The sequence below is a fragment of the Equus przewalskii genome, chromosome 28 (genome assembly GCF_037783145.1).
Source record: "Equus przewalskii isolate Varuska chromosome 28, EquPr2, whole genome shotgun sequence".
NCBI lineage: Eukaryota > Metazoa > Chordata > Mammalia > Perissodactyla > Equidae > Equus > Equus przewalskii.
This window is the reverse complement of record NC_091858.1, coordinates 38,496,736-38,509,669: the sequence shown is the minus strand read 5'-3', so window position 1 is coordinate 38,509,669 and position 12,934 is coordinate 38,496,736.

Genomic DNA, 12,934 nt, shown 5'->3' with positions numbered 1-12,934 from the left:
GGTCAGGGTCTGGAAGGGGCCAAGGAGCTGAGCAGAATAAGCCAAATCTTAAATCTCAACCAGCTACCTGGAAAGCAAGACAGTGTGGAACAAGCCCACAAGTCCCAAGGATGTGATAAATAGTCACACACATCTCCCCCCACCATCCCAAAAACATCTCTGGACCCACCAGGCACAAATCTTACAGAATGACACAAAACCACAGAACACTTGCTAAAGAATAGTCTACCCAGTAGAAACTAAAGGAACTCCTTCTTCGTGGGAGTATGTAAGAATGTTAAAATTTTATATAAACGCCTTTTCAAACCAGGTCAAAGAAGCTTGACCCTCTGGGCTAGAGGGAATTGCAATTCATAGACAAGGTGGCAGTGGTTATCCCTTGTAGTACCAGCACATACTGAGTCTGTACCCCAGGTCCCACAGGGTACTGTCAAAATAAACACACTGCATACACAGACACTGATAAAAGTCAGAAACCGTAAAACAGAGGTCGCAAAACAAAGCCAGGATCCAAACACAGTTCCTCAAGGACACGACAAACAAAACATGGAAAACCAGCTCAGAAAACTTCAATAAATAACACAGATCCTTTTATTCCTGCAAAGAGAGGCCATGGCCTGTGCCCAGATCCCGGGCTTCCTTTTAATCTGGCATATCTGTATTTCTGTGCTTTTAAAATTTTTGTTGTAAGTTAAATTGTGATCCTCTGCAAATCCAGGCCGATTTGGAAGAAGGTCAGGCTCACTAAGTCAAAAAGCTACATTCCAGAAACCTTTAAGTAACATTTCGCATTGTTCCTAGGAGGGCATGGCAGGGGATGGTATCTAGGATTGTGGGAGATGGAAGGCCAGCACCCGAAAGCTCAGGGCCCAAGGCAGGGAGGGAAGCAGGTGCTGACTGTCTGTCGGGGAGCTTCGGGCATCTGGAATTCTGAGAAGCACCTCTCAGGAGTTCTAGGAGTTTGACTGTCGTCACTCGCCTGTTTATGAGTTTTATAACACTAAGTCATACCATTGTTAAAGTTTGTAAGAGGTGCACTTCACACAATGTGGTGTCACAAAAATACAGCGCTTACACATAAGAATTCATTTCTGGATCCAGAAATACATGGTTACAGAACCTTCCATTTACTGAGCCCTACACTGGAGGAAGATACTAATTTTAGCCTGAATTGTCCTTATTGGCTAATACAGCTCCTGAAAATTCACTGGGGTAGAACCGCTAACTTTTTATTTAAGGAAGATGAAGGGTGCCATCCCTGTATGAAGGCCAACTTAGTGAGATTTTACTCTGGCAAAAGTAATTTTAAATGAGAGTACAGCCTGGGGTACCTCATAGAACTTTCTAGCAACCAAAGCTGTTTGAAATGAAAGGGACTGCCTCAGGAGACAGCGGGTTCCTCCTGGGAGGTGATGGAGCAGAGGCTGATCTGAAGAGGGAAGACAGTTGGACGGCCAGTCCTCTTGACTTTGAAGTCGTGTTATTCCAGTGACGTGGGCTGTGTCTCCTGTCTAGGGACGCATTCCTCCAACATCTGTGAGCCACGGAGGCAGATGTACCCAACATCAGTTGAGCTCCCACATCCTAGTGGCTACATGCGCCACATCAAAGACTCACGCAGAAACTGCCACTGTCTCCTGCAGTTGGTTTCCATTAATATCAAGGGAATGCTCATTGATCACACCTGGAGAATTGAGACAATCTACAAACTTTAAGATCAATATGGGCTTGAAGAGCAACCTTCACATCCTGATGTATTAAAATTTATACCTAAGGAGCCAGCCTGGTGGTGTAGTGGTTAAGTTCATGTGCTCTGTTTCGGCTGCCCATGGTTTGTAGGTTCAGATCCTGGGTGCAGACCTACAGACCGCTTGTCAAGTCAAGCTGTGGCGGCATCCCATATACAAAATAAAGGAAGATTGGCACAGATGTTAGCTCAGGGACAATCTTCCTCACCAAAAAACCAAAATTTATACCTAATGTCCTTGCAATCACATTCTCTCTGTACTACCCTTAATCATAGGCATGTAGTAAAATAATATTCTATGCCCTTCATACCTTCTCTATAAATACCCCTCACATAGATTCTATGCCTTGTGTAGTCCTGAGAATAAATGTGTGCCAAATAAATATTGATCAACTAATTCTCTCAATTTAACACTGTTGACAGAAATAAAACCGAAAGCTACTCTAGTACTTACTGAGTGGTTACTGCATTCCAGGCATTCACTAGTATTTTGTATACATTGCTTCATTTAATGGAAAGAACACAGAATTTAGAGCACATTGACCTGGATTACAATTTTAGCTCTACTTAGAAAAAAAACGTCTGAAAGGATTTGCACCAAACTTTAATACTGGTTACCTGTGGGAAGTAAGCTGGGGGGACAGAGTGAGAAAATTCTACTCTAGTTTATGTAGTTATTGAAATGAATTATACTATACACATATAAAAACATATCATGTGTAAGTCAGGCATATTATGTGTCCGGTATGTATTGTGCATGAAAGGTGTTCAAAAAGTATTTGCTGCTTTGAATTTTTAAGAAATTTACTACTCTATAAAATATAAACAATTTGCACATTGCAACAGATAGGGAATTTACAACAAATTTAAATTAAATGTGATTGATTTGTTCTTCTTTATTTCTCTTATTTTTTATGTTAAAAACCCTAAAATACCCTCAGTGACTACAACCAAATATATACATAACAATGGCAAATATAAAAAAGCACATTCCTGCGATTAAATATAATGTACACCATCAATATTACTAACAAACCCATGTATATTTATGTGAAATTTGTGTTCTGGTTTTGTACTTTTCTATATTTTCCAAATTAAAAAGTTCCTTGGCAAATATAAACAATCTTGCTCTTTGACTTACTAACTCTGTGACTGCGGGCAGTCCTTTGAGCATTTTGAGCTATTATTATCCTGTCAGACAGGAATGAGACTGCCTCACAGGGTCACAGCACACATGAGATAAGGATGGGAGGGTTCGTCTTCAGCGTGAAGACCCAACGTGCACTTGCTGTGAGGCTTTGGAAGAGTTCCTCGCCCTCTCTGAGCCTCGTTCCACCCATAACCCGAGCATGATTCCTCTACTGCTTGTAAAGCTCCCGTTAGCACAGCCTCTAACTCACAGTCTGTGGACAGGATAGCAAAATGCAGGGACATGTGTCAAGCCTTCTAAGACTGGGCTGGGAGTCCTCAAGGAAGTGGGGCTTGTGCATGCCCACCACGTCTCTACCCAGAGGTAGAGTGACTTTTGAAGTGAGCCTCACTGTCGTCATCCTGACCTTCTTTCCAGAAATGTGCTTATTCCCATAGGTGAGAACTTTTGCCTCAGCAATGGTCTTAGGATCAACCACGAGGCAACAGTGTTGCCGGCACCAACACAAATCTGGAAAAACAACCTGTGTGATTTATCTGTTTCTGCCTTTATAAAGCCTTGCCTCGTTTGTCTTCCTCTGAGCACATTTTGGGTTTCTACCTGAGTCTGTGCCTCTCGAATTGCAGTTCTGATTGCCCAAATAAATGCCTGTTGTTTGTAATACAGAGGCTCTTTCCTCAGTCGACAAGTCTGGATAAATGCAGCACGGACTCCTCTGCTCTTGGTGACCTGCATCAGAGCTCGTTTACTCATTTCACAAACGCGCCCTGTGATGAGGCAACAAAATTCTCTCCTTGACCAAACTCCAGTCGGGCCACTCCAGGGCCGCGACCTTCAGTGTCTGACCTTCGGTGTGGGTCCTGCAGGGCCCCCATCGCCGAGTCTCAGTAAGAACCTTGCTAAGTCAGCTCAGCAAGAACCACACCCTCAGTACCTGGTCAAATTCCCCACCCACCCGGAGGCTCTGATCACCCGCCCGCCTGCCTTCAAGAATCCTGTGAGGCTGCTTGAGCTGGAAGCCCCTCGCCCCTGAGCCTTCCTCCGAGTAATTTTCCATCCAGGACCCTGCCCTGCTCCTTGGACGAGAATCCCACTGTCCTTGTGTTGGGAGCTGGGCCCCACGTCTGTCCCGCTGCAGTGCCCGTCACAGGGGGCCCTCGTGAACAAGGTCTCCCACGGCCTTTAGCATGTGTCTTGCTTAAACAAGTGCTGAGGCTCAGGACGCAGCCTTTGCTCCTCCTTAGAGCAGCACTCGCCCCTCACATTCCAAAACTAGGCATGGAAGCACAGAAGAGTAGAAACTCCCTCCCGGCCCCCAGGGGCATCTCCCCGCAACCATCTCCATCCCAGATGCTCACTTTCGGAAGGCTTGTGGTTACCTCCATGTCCAGTTAGCATCCATTCTCTTTGTCACCAGACCAAAGGCCAATACTTTTTAATTGATTTCCATTTCCTTTCAAAGAAATGGTAAAAGTATAACCACAGATTAAAAGACTAATAAAAGACTGAGAAGACCAATAAATACACTCACCTTCCACACGTGATAATTTTATCTGGTGTCTCATTTGGATCAGCCCCAATATCTAATTAACAAGGGCAATATTCATTCCCTTTTTAAACTATCATTTTCAAAGGTTATACTGTATTTAAATCATATCTACATGCTTTTAAAAATGTGGAAACTGAAACTCATAAATATATGCATTTTTAAAATCAGAACCTATAATCACAGACAAAACAGCAGAGGTTAAGACCCCGACGCGGAAGCAGCCGTCGGGAACGCAGGCTCCCCCGTGGCCAGTCCTGGGACTTCGGGTAAATTGTAACACCTTTCCTGCCTCGGGTTCTTCGTCTGTGAGGGCGGAGTAATGAGAGTCCTTGCCTCACGAGGCGGCTGGGAGGACCTTAAAACAGTGCCTGGTACCCAGTAAGTGCTCAGTAAACCTGGGGTCTTGGTATCGGTACCAGAGGACCTGCAGAGTCACCCGGGAAGCCAGCAGCCAGGCCCTGATTAGGTGAAAAACAGGGAGGAGACGGCTGGGGCAGGTCCGCTCCGAGGCAGAGCAGATAAGACTGCTGGGCGCTGCCCCGCGCCGCTCCTCCCCCACCCCTGCGGCGCCTGTCCCAGGCCGACTCGCTCCGCCACGTAGCCCTCCCCAGCCCGGCTGGAAGCTGCAAGCTCTGCTCCGGCTGAGCCTCGGAATGGACATGGAATTGTTCTGCATGCCCTCACCTGGGGGAGGCCCTGCCCGGGGCTTGAGCTCAGGCACTCCCTCCCGTTCCCTCAAAAAGGCTGCAGGGAGGGCCGGGAGCTCTGCCCCAGGGCCCGTGCCCATGTTAGCCCTCAGGCACACACAGCACTCACATATACACATACACACACCAGACGCAGAGACATGCCACACACACACATATATACACACACACATCACACACACAGATTTACACGCACACCACACGCACATGGAGATGGGCCGCACACACCCATACACACACCACACACACATACACACACACATATACACACACACCACATGCACACAGAGATGCACTGCACACACCACACACATATACACACACATCACATGCCCCATACACACATCACACACACACACCCCATCCAGACATACCACATGCACACAGAGACGTACCATACACACCACACACGTATACACACACACACACATATTTACACATACACACATCACACACATCGGCCATACACCACACCCACCCCCTACCTGCTGACCCTGAGGCCGTGGGGAGGACTCAGGTAGACCTGACCAGCAACAGCGACAGGCTTTGGAGAATAAAGTTTCTCTGATCCACAGTAAATCTCATCCAACCATTCAGTTTGTCATTTCTTTAAGACGTCAATTGTAAAAAAGATTTTCTAAGAACAACAGCAGGACGATGGTGCCACAGCCTTCAGTGGAGGGCGGCTGCCCTTCCTGCTCGCTGTGCAAAGGAGCAGAGTGGTGGCCCTGCAGCAGGAATCAGGTGCGGGTGGCGGCAGCTCCTCAGTGTGCCCAGAGACACGGACCAGAGGAGCCGAGGAAGTCTGGGCGTCCCAACCCTGCCCCAGGGTCGAGGCGGCTCTCCTGGCTTCCACCCAGTACAGGATCGCAGCCTCAGTTTTGCATTTCCTGGCTCCAGCCACTGCCAAATGTAACTGTCTGTCTCTTTCTTTCTTTCTTTTTAATAACTGTATTTTTAAAGGTTTTTTTTCTTATATATGTGCTGTCCTTTTCATTCAGTTTAATAGCTACATGTTTGCTATAAGCACTGCTGTTAAAATATTCAATATCTTTTAAAAATATTTTTTTTTCCTGCTTACAAGAATAATGCTCATCCACAAAAGGCCACTTGGTAAATAATGAAATGCACAAAGTAACTAGAAATCATCCAACTTGCAATAACTTAATCATTGAGCTAAGCAACTTGGCACTTCACCAAATGCAGGAAAAACAGCGCTGTTGTTCCGCAAAATTCTGTGGTTTCCACTGTAGTGTGATTCCACGGCCCGCTAGCCCCACTGTCCCCCACCGCACAACCCGTAGATGCATGGAGTCACCCCACCGTGCTGTTGGGGTCGGCCTGGTGCCCGAGCTGACAGAACCCTCTCGGGTCTTGAGAGCTATCTCATCATCAAACATCTGCCTCTCTCCCTCGCCCTTCGTCCTCCAACCTTGCACACACCCGAGCTGGCCTGTGGCAGAGCTGACTGCCACGAGTGGGCTCCATTCTGTCTTCCCTGGTGTCGCACTCCTGGAACCCACAGGCCAGCTGGTACTTACCCTTCCCTCGAGTTCCTGCTGTAAACGGTCCCTCAATAAACCCCATGTGGACCCCTTCTGGGAAGCCTCTCTGGGCCAGCACCTCCTTTGAGAATTCTCCGTGTACCTTCATCACAGACGAAAGGTGTCCTGATACTGCAGGATCTTGCTCACGGCTAATTTTCCTCAGTGGATAACTGACACCGACAGAGTCAACCACATTTTCCATTAAGGAGTTCTGTTTGGAGGTACTGTAGGAGAGAAAAAACTTCCCTCTACCCTCTTAGATTCGGTGATGGGGCCTGCGAATAAAACTGACATAAGGTAGATTAACAGGAGAAAACACACACATTCTATTTTATATTTTTGTGTGCACATGGGGGTCTTCATAAGTAAAATGAAGATCCAGAGAAGCTGTTAAGACCCAGAGCTTATATACTTTTTAAGCAAAGATATGAAAAATTTGTGGGGCTGTGACAAGACAAAGGGGCTTGGGCGGGGTGGTAACTTGTGGGGCCGTGACTAGGAAACATACAGGGACCTAATGGGAGATCAGGGCTCTGTAAACAGGTCGGTCTGTCCAGGGCCTCGTCAGCGATGACCCCGTCTCTGTGAGGAGAATGTCCTGTTCCCCCCGGTGCCAGGAGGCACCTTCCTCACTGGAATCTTCGTCACCTGCTTTCCGGCAGAAGGAGGAGGTCAGAAAGCCCGTCCTGCATCTGCTGCTTCTCAGGCGCCTGAGCTTAAAGTGGTCAACACACCAAAGCAACATATTCTGGGGTCGCACCTTCAGCACCCTCAGTGGAGACCCTGGGAACTGGAGTCTGGGGGTCGGAGGCAGCAGGTGAGCTGGAGCGGCGCTGGTCACTGGGAAGCGGGGCGTGGGCCCCATTCTGCCCTGAGCTCACTCAGTGCAGGAAGCCTGTGTGAAGAGGGCTGAGAACGATGTCAGGCGCCCAGCGAAAAGCCAGGTGCTCGGTTCCAGCCCCTGATTCCAGTCCGGTCGTGGCCTCAGCTGGATCCTGCTCCAGCGATGGGGCCAAACGCCCCGTACTCTCCTCATAAATTCTGCTTTTCCTGAGCCAGTCTGAGTCCCTTGTTGCCTACTGCAGCCAAACCACCACCAAGACTGAACGTTGGGAGGACGGACAACACCCACTTCAGTCTCCTCCAGATGAGAAGGAAGCTGGCTTGAGAGCTGGGATTCAGGAGAATCTCTCCCCAGTAACAGGATGTCGAGGGTGGGGAAGGAGGAAGGTCGCTCCCTCCTCCAGGACCTGCCGTGGGTTGGAAGTGTCAAAAGTGACCAGGTGACCCTAAATAGTCACGATTCCACACCCTTCGTGGTGACTGAGGAGAAAAGGCAGAATTCACACCTGAAGTCCAGACACTTCTCCAGAACTCCAACTGCGAGGACGATGCTAACTACATATGAGAGAAGATTTTTCTACCTGACAGCATTCATAAAGTCCCCAAACGGGGACATCCACACATTGAAATATGATGGAGACATTTAAATTTGGTCTATAACAAGATTTTTTCCAAAGATTAAGGGAAAAGAAAAACAAATATTTCATTTTATGAATTATATATGTTCATTTAAAACAGAATCTAAACAATACTGAAAAAAGCACCAAAATAAAGTAAAATTAATATTGAACCCCACCATGCACAGTAGGGGAGGCAGAAAGATGGCCCCCAAAGATGTCCATGTGCTAATCCCCAGAATGTATGAATGTATTTGCTCATGTGGCAAAGGAGAACCAAGGTTGCAGACAGAATTAAGTTTGCTAACAGCTGACCTTAAAATAGGAAGACTATTCCCATTATCTGGGTAGGCCCTGTGTGACCACAAGGGTCATTGAATGTGGAAGGGGGCCAGGAGGGGGAACCAGGGAAAGAGCAGCGTGAGAAAGACTCCACCAGCCATCCAGGCTATGAAGATGGAAAAGGCGGTGGCTGAGGAGTGCAGTGGCCTCTGCCAGCTGGAAGGGCAGGCACAGACCCCCCCCTCCAGAGGAAACCAGCCCGGCAGACACCTTGATGTTAGGCCAGTAGGACCATCCCAGACCCTGACTCAAGAGCTGGGAGAGATTTGTGTCGTTTTAAGCCAGTAAGTTGGTGGTAATTGGTCACAGCAACAACTGGAAACTAATACACATAGATAACATCCACTGCCTTTGGGAAACCTCATTCTGATTTTCTGTTTCAGCGTGTATGAATTTTTCTCTCACTCTTTTTTCTGCCTTTTTAAAAAATTATACTCTCAATTCAAATTTTTCCTCTAGGCTTTTTTTGCTAAATGTCAATTAGTAAGAATTTTCCAATGATATTAAAAATTCTCAAGGATATAAATCTGTATTTTTTGTAGGAATGTTCCCAGCCAAATCTCTAAACACTGTAAAAACCTCCCCATAGCTCTGTAGGATCCTGCGTCTCCCAGGGTCAGGCTGCCGATGGTCCAGGAGCAGCCCCACTGAAGGTGCCTAGTTGGCCATAAAGACAGCATCTCCTCCGGGCGTGCTAAAGCAAGAACTTCGGGGGGCAATCCAGTTCTCCATGTCTGCTGAGATGTCGGGAGGGGAGTCACGGACCCCCCACCGTTGGGGCTGAGTCCCTTCCAGAGGCTCCCAGGCCTGCAGAGACTGAAGACGGACTTGGAGGAGCAGCTGGACTCCTCAAGCCAGCCTTCATTTGTTCATTCATTCAATAAACACATATTGGACATAAATACCAGACGCTGAGAAACGAAAAAGAAAAAAAGTTGATAAGTTTTGTGCAGTGTTTCTTCTGTTTTTGTAAGAACGAAATAAATATACGAGGGATGAAAAAAAACTGCCAAGAAAGGTAAGTGCTTCTCCGTGCTTGCACAGCGTTGTCACAGCTCCACCGCAGGCAGGGCTGTGGTCTTCGTGACTGTGTGTCCAGTCCTTGGGGAGCAGAATGCTGTCTTACTCATACTTGTGCTTAGAATCTAGTCCCCCACCTGCCATGGAATAGGGACTTAATAAATGTTGGTTGATTGGATAGATTTAAATGGGTCAACTCACAAAGCAATTCTGCTCACCATGCCTTTTCAAAGGATCCTTGTCCATTAAAAATGAGATTCTTCTGGAAAATGCAGGATCTTGAACTCATTAAGGAAATGGCATTCACGTGGGTTGAATGCCTGGGTTGCTCCATTCCAGAAGGAAGGCATTGACGATCCCTATGCATGGCTGGCACAGATAGACGGATAATAATTTTACTGATAAGAAAGGCTTTAGATAAGATAAGTCTTAAAGAATTGTTGTATTCGGTGTACAAATTGTATGAACATCTTTTCGTTAAGATGAGTAGGTCCAGGAACATATAAGTACATCATATCCAAAATGAGGTAGCTCGGGGAGGAAGTGGAGGCAAACAATGATAGAATTGTGCCCCTCTGTCTTTCAGCCACAGAGCCATTTTATGGCAGGTTGCTGTGTTATTTGAAAGTGCAGCTCAAATAAAATTTTGCAAGCTGGCCAGTGTTTCTGTGGGTTGATTGCTCAGGGGGCTTTCCTCAAAGCTGCATGTAGGGGCTGGCCCGGTGGCGCAGCGGTTAAGTGTGCACGTTTCACTTCGGCAGCCCGGGGTTAGCAGGTTCGGATCCCTGGTGTGGACATGGCACCACTTGGCAAGCCATGCTGTGGCAGGTGTCCAACACATAAAATAGAGGAAGATGGGCCTGGATGTTAGCTCAGGGCCAGTCTTCCTCAGCAAAAAGAGGAGGATTGGCAGCAGATGTTAGCTCTGGGCTAATCTTCCTCAAAATAATTAATTAATTAATTAATTAAATTAAAAAGCTGCATGTGGTGCTTTGGTAAAGTGTACACTAGTCAGATCAATTCATCCCTAGATATTACAGATTATTGATACCAAGAATGTATATGGTATTTTCAGAAGGGAAAACTAATAGATCAACACCAGAGCCTGAGGACACTGCCAGGTCAGGACAGCAAGAGGAGCCGAGAGATTCTCAGTCACGGGAAACAAGCAAGACCAGCCAGAGAGCAGGGGTCGGCCATGGTCACCGGTGTTTGTCAGAGACTCAAAGGCAGGCCAAGGCGTGGAGAGCTTCACTGGGGAAGGGAAGGTTCCGGTATGTCGGAGTGTCCTGATGGAGGCTGCAGCGTGGGGAGGCTGTGGGTGGCTGACTGGAAGAGGGCGTCCTGTATGATGGTTAGCGGGCGTATTTGGCTTTCTATGGCTGGTCTTAAGTTGGAAGCATAGACAAAATTAGGGAAGATGTCAGTCATTGATCAAGTCCTGCCATTTGGGCCGAGTGTCACAGGGGCTGTTGTTGGGCTTCCTGGACTGGTTGCTGGAGACAGCGGTCTGACTTCCTGCAGGTCTGACCTCCAGCAGCCAGCTCCCGGGCTGGTGGCTGCAGGTTGTGGGTCAGAGTTTTACCTTTGTGTATATTCTGGCTGTTGTCCATTTAAATAGATGTGCTAAGAACGTAACCCTTAAAAACTGGCTTTTCAAAATGATGGAGCTGCAGCCGACCCCATCGATCCCCACTTTGCAGTCCCATGTTCGTGGGGTCTAACTTGGGTACCACTTCTTTCCAGATGACATTCATACTCTTATCTCACCGACGAAACAAGATGCTGAGGTTTCTTTCTCTATAGGCAGCTCCTTTAGTAACCAGCAGATGAAGATGAGAACATGCATTTTTCTTCCTGTTACAGAGATGTAAGTCGGTAGCAAAGGATTCTACAAACAACTATAATGAGGAGTTAATATTTCCTAGATTAAAAAAGCATTAAGAAAGTCTTATTAACGTCCTGGGAGAAAATGAGTCAGTTGGCTACAAAAAGATCAGCACAGAACAGGTGTGTTGGGCTCATGCAGCCCTTCTGGCTGGTCGGCATCATTTGCACCTGATTGAAACTATTTCCAATCAGAGGGAGCGGCTCGCTGTCTTCTGTCTCTGCCCCGCGCTCCCCTCCCTCTCCCTCAGTTGCGCCCTGAGTTTCCTGGCTCGTTTTGCAGGTAGTTCAGTCCCTCAGGTTAGACTACATCAAGGCCTGTCCTGAAAGAAGAATAGCCCCGGACGTGGGACCATCTTCAGGGCGGCCCCAGCCCCAGCCCCGACGCTGCTGCGTAGACGAGCCAGTAATTCCATATGATGAGCTCAATGATTGACTCTTGGTTCAAATTGGTGCCTACAGATTTCAAAACGGGCAGGAATTGTCTGTGGCAGGATCCTTGGCCCAAGAAGAAGAAGAAGAAGAAATGCCCCTTGAGCCATCACTGCAGAGCGACGGTGATTAGAGGAAGACCAAGTGAACACAGTGCACAATGGGTGCTTTCTGACACAGACGTGTTAGAGAGAGTCCCTGATTTTACGTTAGGAAAGGAAGTGAAAAAAACCATATCCGACCTTTTGGAGGCAAAATTTACCTACTGACATAAAAGAGAAGCATCTGGGTGTGGTGCAAAAGTTCCCACTAGAAGACAAAAGAAAGAACTCTTTTGCAGAATCAGATGAGCAACCAACCACTGACCTTTAACATACTCACCTTTGCTGTCCTCTCATTCTGTAAAAGTACCTTTTCATTCAGAGAGTAGATTTCCGTGCCTTGTCCAAATTCCTCTTTCCTCTGTTCTTGTCTGTAAACAAGTTGCTCAAGTTCAGGTATTTTTCACAGAAACAGGCTTCAAAGCCTGAGACCAGAGTCCATTCAGGAAGTGGGAGCTGAGGGGAAGGGCTGTGAGAAGGACGCCAGTGCCCTTTAGATAAGGAGATAGAGGGCCTGAGAGGACCCCTGCCTTTAGCTTCCATGCAGTACAACCCTCTGAACGTTGCTGTTTCCAGGAAAAGATTTCTATCTATGCACAAAATGAATTCCTCTTCTCCTTTTTCTTCTTCTCTCTCTGTTCTTCTGGAGTTATTTGTCTGGGGAATCTAGGCATCAAAGATTTTTTAGTGATCACTGCATTTCCTTCCACTAGAAGCTTGCTGTCTCCCACTCCCCAGACCGGAATATTTCAATTCCTTGAGGAAGGAAAAGACTCAGGAGTGACCGAGGCACAAAAGAACTAACGTGGCTGGATGTTCCTTTACTTCAGAAAACCAGAGCAGAGCCTCTCCACGGGCTGGAGGCGCGGACTCAGCATCCTGGGCCTGCAGGCGCCCAGGTGGGGGCTGCCACTGGGAGGCTCGGTGTCTCTCTTGGGGGGATTTCTCACAAGCTATGAGTTTGCACATCCCACTGCCCGCCTCCCCACTGA